We start from the raw sequence: 6,329 nt of genomic DNA, 5'->3' as shown, positions 1-6,329 counted from the left end.
TTAGACCAAGAAGAACATTATTAATTGGAAGACAGAGGGAATTTCAATTTAAGCTTCTGCATGGGGCAATTTACACTAAAGTTAATTTGTTTAGATTTGGATTTGTTGAAGATAATCTCTGTTCGTACTGTAAACGGGAAACGGAAACATATTCACATATATTTTTGTCTTGCTTAAAGGTCAAACTGATATGGGAAACTTTGATACAGCGATTTGAATTAGATGAAATAAAGAACTTGAATTGGCGGGATATATTTGTTGGTTTGTCAGGCAATACAAATAGAATAAAAAGTTGTAATACTATTATCTTTATGGTAAAATATATATTATTTATATTTAGAAAGGAGGGGGTTTTACCAACCATTGACGATATACATAAACTTATTTTAGAATATAAGGATCAAGAAAAGAAAATAGCTATTAAAATGGGGAAATTAGGGCGGCACTTGCAAAAATGGGAAACAGTAAAATTGTGACAAGGTTAAGTTGTAAGTCTTTATTTACTTTCAATACATGTAATGCTTCTCCCGTGAGCTTGTTATATTCAAAATTGTTCATCGAATTGTTTTGTACTTTTAAACATGATTTATTTATAATGAGTGTGAGCAGATCTTCTGGGCAGTGGTGTGTTGGGTGTGTGTGTGTGTTTGGGTGTGTTTGTGGTGGGGGGGGGGGAGGGGAAGTTTGGTCTTTAAGCATTTTTATAATAACTTATTTCATTGTTGTTGTTTTTTTAAATATATATAACTCATGATTTTGTTAAGTTAGTGGAAAAAAAGTGAAAATATGAAGTGTATAGTATATAATTTGAAATGTTAAATTGAAATGTTATGTAACTATTTGTTCATGAAATCAGAATAAAAACATTATTCAAAACAAAAAAAAGTGTGTGTGTGTGTTTGTATTATATCGTAACATGTGTTTTTTCCCCTGTTTTGGGAACTATATGGCTTACAAGTTTTTTAACTTTCATATAAGTCTCCAATTTCATTCAATTGTTGCATGTTACTTTGTATATATTTTATGATATTATCATAGAGCTATTAACAGTAATAGCTCCATGATTTTATGATTGAAATAAAATTGAATTGAATAGTGTAATTTCTTTGCATTTAAATAAGTAGCATGTTCCAAATGGTTAAAAAGGAACAGTCGAGGCCTGCTTGTTATAATGTATTCACAAATCTGATGAATCAGCGCATACCCTGGCGCATGCTCTATTCTTATTTAAATTAGGTGGACATCGTTGAGTCTTGGTGAAGTTTGAACACTAACCATTCATTAAGCATCTTCACATAACTACAATTTGATTTCTCGTTCGTTAATTGATATCCGTGGGTTCACTGCATCACGCACAAATCTTTCGCCTTTTACTAAAGATTTCCGTGCAGAGGACCAATAAGATCGGAATTTAACAATTTTTTTGCCTTGTCTTTTTGATGAGGCTAACATCATTTACACAAAGAAAAATTTATCCAAGATATCATGTCCTTCCTGAGTATCGGCTAAATTACTCTTTTCGGGGCCTCGGAAGATGAAGAAGGGGGTTAATATTTTCCTTTTGGTAATGTGTATAATAAGATCGGAATTTAACAATTTATTTCTGCCTTGTATTTGACGAGGCTCGTAATATCTATGCAAAGATAAGAAATGAAACAATTCGAAGACTTCAAATAAATCATGTTTCTTTCTGATTTACTGCTAAATCACTCTTGTCGAGGAGGGGGGGGTGGTCGGTTATTTTTTTTAAACAATCTACAATATTATTCTCTCTGTTATTTTAGTCACCAATCATCTCAAGACATGATTGCGAGAATCTGTCATAACTTGTATTCAAAATTTCACGAAAATCTAAGCTGAAACAAAAGAAAGTAAGACAATTTCAAACTTGCGTTTGAAATTGTACGAATAAAAATGTACAAACAAAAACGGGCGGTGTGCGAATGAGAAACTCAATCACGTCACACATATGCTGAGTGGTAATTGTATATGAAATAACAATATAAAATTTCATTTTTCCTTTGTATAATAATGTATCATTAATATGCAGAACTGCCATAATCCTAATTCTCTTTGATATGATTTCCGATTTCTTTACTGTCAAACGGATCAAAATATAGGCCCAATATAGGTTTCATATCGTAACATTAATAACTGTGGCTGTGTGACAATATCTCATTTGCATATCTTTTTGTGAACTAAGCCATACAAACTTTCTTATTCTGCATCAATTTTTTAGTGATAGAGCTAAGTTTTACAAGGTTTTACATTTCTTTTATATTCAGATCGACTTTTTTTTTTTATTCATATCGACCTTCTGTCATCAGTGTTGTATCGGATACGCTAGATACGTACTGCCCTCTATCAGTGAAATGAAACTCTTTAATGCCACGATTATAACAAGGCTGAGGTCAATATGATATCTTTCTTAAAAATTCATGATTATACCTCATAAAAGGACAAGGCGGAAATAAATTGTTAAATTCCGATCTTATTGGTCCTCTGCACGGAAATCTTTAGTAAAAGGCGAAAGATTTGTACGTGATGCAGTGAACCCTCTAATTGTTGTATAGAGATCTGAATATCGAAATATGAATACAAAACGAGTAAATTAGTCGCCGGTTTGTAAACTATGAATCTAAAAAAAATATATATTCTTATATAGCTCGCAATGAAAGGAACATGTAGAAGCCTACCATGCGTGTAAAGGGAAAACAGGTTTTTATTTTTTTATATAATACATATTCATCTTTATTTTAAAAAGATCATCGAATTGTTAGGCTTTCATTTCATTCAATCACAGCCAATCACAGCTCGCCGTTTAGAGTCCAAATATGAATAGAGTCGAAATATGAATACAAAACGAGTAATTAGTAGCCGGTTTGTAAACTATGAATCTAAAAAAATATATATATTCTTATATAGCTCGCAATGAAAGGAACATGTAGAGGCCTACCATGCGTTTAAAGGGAAAACAGGTTTTTTTTTTTATATAATACATATTCATCTTTATTTGAACAAGATCCTCAAATTGTTAGGCTTTCATTTCATTCAATCACAGCCAATCACAGCTCGCCGTTTAGAGTCCAATGTCTCTTTCGGTTCTATTTTTGGCCCTATTAATTATAATTATATTGTTTCGCTCCAGCGTTGTAATGTATTCATGTAATCTGGTGAATCAGCGCAAACCCATGCGTATGTACCATTGTTATGTAAATAAGAAGAGCATCGTTGAGTATTGGTGAAGTTTGAACACTAACCATTCATTTAGTCATCTTTACATAACTACATCTTGATTCTCAGATCGTTTTTTGACATCCGTGGGTTCACTGCATGCATCACGTACAAATCATTCGCCTTTTGCTAAAGATTTCCGTGCAGAGGACCTATAAGATCGGAATGCAACAATTTTTTGCCTTGTCTTTTTGATGAGGCTAACATCATTTACACAAAGAAAAATTTATCCAAGATATCATGTCCTTCCTGAGTATCGGCTAAATTACTCTTTTCGGGGCCTCGGAAGATGAAGAAGGGGGTTAATATTTTCCTTTTGGTAATGTGTATAATAGTATCTTACTTATTTTAGTCAATCATCGGAATATTGTGCATGATATTGATTGAGAGTATGTATCCTCGCGAAAATATGACCAAGAATAAAAGAAATGTGAGAGAATTTCAAACTTTTGTTTGAAGGCCCCTACTCTATGGGCAAAAGCAAAACTTGAGTGGCGGTAGCGCATGAAGAACCCGAGTACGTCACTCGTGATTTATTTTGAAGGGTAATTGTATAAAATAACGATATAACATATCATTTTCCCTTTATATTGATGCAAAACCCGTTTTATTTAACATGTTTTATTTATTTATTTACTTATTTATTTATTTATTTATTTATTAGAAAATGTTTATTCAGGATAAAAAGATCAGCTGAATTGCTGTTTTACATCAATGTCCTGATGGATAAAAAAACACATAAAATTACAATGATATCATGATACAAAATACACATGAATATTTAAACTTAGCTATCAAAATATGATTAAAAATACCGTAAATAATTATGTTAAGAAAAATGAAATTACTTAGCTACAGAAAAATTATAATAAAATACTGTAAATAATTATAAGGAAAGGTGGAAAAAGGTTTGAGAACTAGAAATGATATAAGAGATAAGACAAAGAAAGGAAAGAGTAAAGAGAGAAAAGAAAGAAATAAAGGAAGGGTAAATATGAAGAAAGATAAGAGACATAGAGTGAAAGAAAGAAGAGTAGAAAGAAAACAAGTAAGATAGTGAGAAAGAAAAGAATGAAAAAAAAATTCACACACCCAACATTAAACTATCCAGTCATCAATTACTAAGTCTGCGATGCAATAACAAAGATATTCCAAACAATGTAGAATTGCGATAGGCATTTACACTTTCGTTGTTCTTCTAATACAAGAGCAAAACCTGAGTGGCGGTATCCCATGAAGAATCCGATTACGTCACTCGTGCTTTATTTTGAAAGGTAATTGTATAAATGACGATGTAACATTTCATTTTCACTTTATATTAATGTAAAGCCCGTTTTATGTAACATGTAGAATTGTGACATCATTTACAGTTTCTTTGTTCTTCTAATTCTTCTTCTGGAAACAGTACAGACCACCATCTCGTGTATTGTTATACTTGTTATCGAATAACTTCGATGTGTGTAACGTTTTTATGTTATAATAGTTATGGGTGGGTGTTTAACAATATCACATTTCCATAACTCCTTTTGTGAAATTAAGCGATATGTTTTTTATTTTGCATCCAATTTTAAGTGAAAGACGCACCTTTTAGCAGTTTTTACATTTGTCTTTAATTTGTTTTTATTTAGATCGACCTACTGTTGTGTTGGACTTGATCTCTCGGGTATGCCAGATACACACTGTCCTCTATAACAGTGCTTCTCAAACGGTGGGCCGCGAGAAGCTCCAGAGGAAGTAAAAAAATGTGGGAAAAACTATAGTATGTTTCACAGACCTGGACCTGTCCGAAAGCCCAAATATGTAATGTTTGATTGGTCTACGTCCGGGTCAAACAAAGCAAAAGCATGCTTTATGCGTGTTGCGATATGCATGCATACAGATTATAATGGTTTCGATCTAACTTTGATGTGAACCTCATCATGTACTATAGAATTTACTAGTAGTTAATTGTCGCCCATTTACTGGACCTTTGCGAATGCAGTAAGTTCTTGAACTGTTTGTTTCGAATGTGCTTCAGGGCTTTGTGTTCAAATTTCACGGAAACATACTTTCATCATAATGGACCCTTTTTAAAGCGATTTAAAAAGGATGAGGACGGAAACAAATTAAAAAGTCTCTGAATGTATAAGAAAAACGACCATGAATACATGAAATTTGGATTCATCGTGACTGGCAGAGATGCAAAATCATAAGTAATATGTGTCGAATGTTGAAAGTATTCAGCATTCTTGTTATGAAGTTGTTATGTTGTCATTGTTGTATACGTTTGGAGAAGGGGCTCTGAGGCCGGGCTACTGAAAGTTATATGCACTAATATGCCCATTATCATCTTTGAGTAAAGACAAGTAGTCATATCTCTTTCTCAAGATTGTGGTAGCTAGGTGGGCCTCGATAAATATTTGAGAGTCAAAATGGTCCTCGAGTAACAATAGGTTGAGAAGCGCTGCTCTATAACATATCAGTGAATTGAAACTCTTCAAGTTGGCGCTGGAGCAAGATCTGAGATTGAGATCATTTGTAATATCTTTCTATGCATTATTCCGCCCTTTCAAAAGACAAGGCAAAAATAAATTAATTTCCGTGCAGAGGACTAATAAGTCCTCTGCATGGAAATTTTTAGTAAAAGGCGAAAGATCTGTGAGTGATGCAAGAACTCATGGATACAGCAAAGATCGGGGAATTCAAATATAAATTAGACATAAGATGAGTATTTAGTTTATGGTTGGTATATATTAACAGAAAAGTATTGGTCTTATCTCGCCATTAAGAAAATGTACTTAACATATGAAGAGTAGATATTTTCTGCAATATCTTTTCTATTAAAATCTCTTTTCATTTGAATTATCGAATGGTTGTGCTTCAATTTTAGACCCGTATAGACCAGTTCGTAGTTACTTCATGGGCAATTTTGGTCAAATGACCTTTTATTTCTTTCATCATGATAGGCAGATTTCAAAGCAAGATATTACGTAAGCTTGCCTTACATAGCAGGATGAAGAAATTGAATAGACCAGGTGACTAGAATAGCACACCAATGAACGCTTAATGAAGGTATTTGTTGCATTCCTACTTTGAATGCATATCTTAGTATATGT

General features: G+C 32.8%; 2 non-coding genes and 2 pseudogenes across 2 annotated transcripts; 2 read left to right on the top strand and 2 right to left on the bottom strand.

Moving 5' to 3' along the window:
• The first annotated feature begins 1,329 nt into the window (after positions 1-1,329).
• On the top strand, positions 1,330-1,446 carry LOC121414559. Its single transcript, XR_005969870.1, has one exon. It is a non-coding gene; the product is annotated as a U5 spliceosomal RNA (small nuclear RNA).
• A 1,000-nt stretch (positions 1,447-2,446) lies between these two features.
• LOC121414566 lies at positions 2,447-2,564 on the bottom strand. Its single transcript, XR_005969877.1, has one exon. It is a non-coding gene; the product is annotated as a U5 spliceosomal RNA (small nuclear RNA).
• A 751-nt stretch (positions 2,565-3,315) lies between these two features.
• On the top strand, positions 3,316-3,438 carry LOC121414571 (annotated as a pseudogene).
• Positions 3,439-5,774: 2,336 nt separating this feature from the next.
• LOC121414575 lies at positions 5,775-5,897 on the bottom strand (annotated as a pseudogene).
• Positions 5,898-6,329: the final 432 nt, after the last annotated feature.

The sequence above is a fragment of the Lytechinus variegatus genome, chromosome 4 (assembly GCF_018143015.1).
Source record: "Lytechinus variegatus isolate NC3 chromosome 4, Lvar_3.0, whole genome shotgun sequence".
Taxonomy (NCBI): Eukaryota; Metazoa; Echinodermata; class Echinoidea; order Temnopleuroida; family Toxopneustidae; genus Lytechinus; species Lytechinus variegatus.
This window is presented reverse-complemented; position numbering and strand designations above follow the sequence as displayed.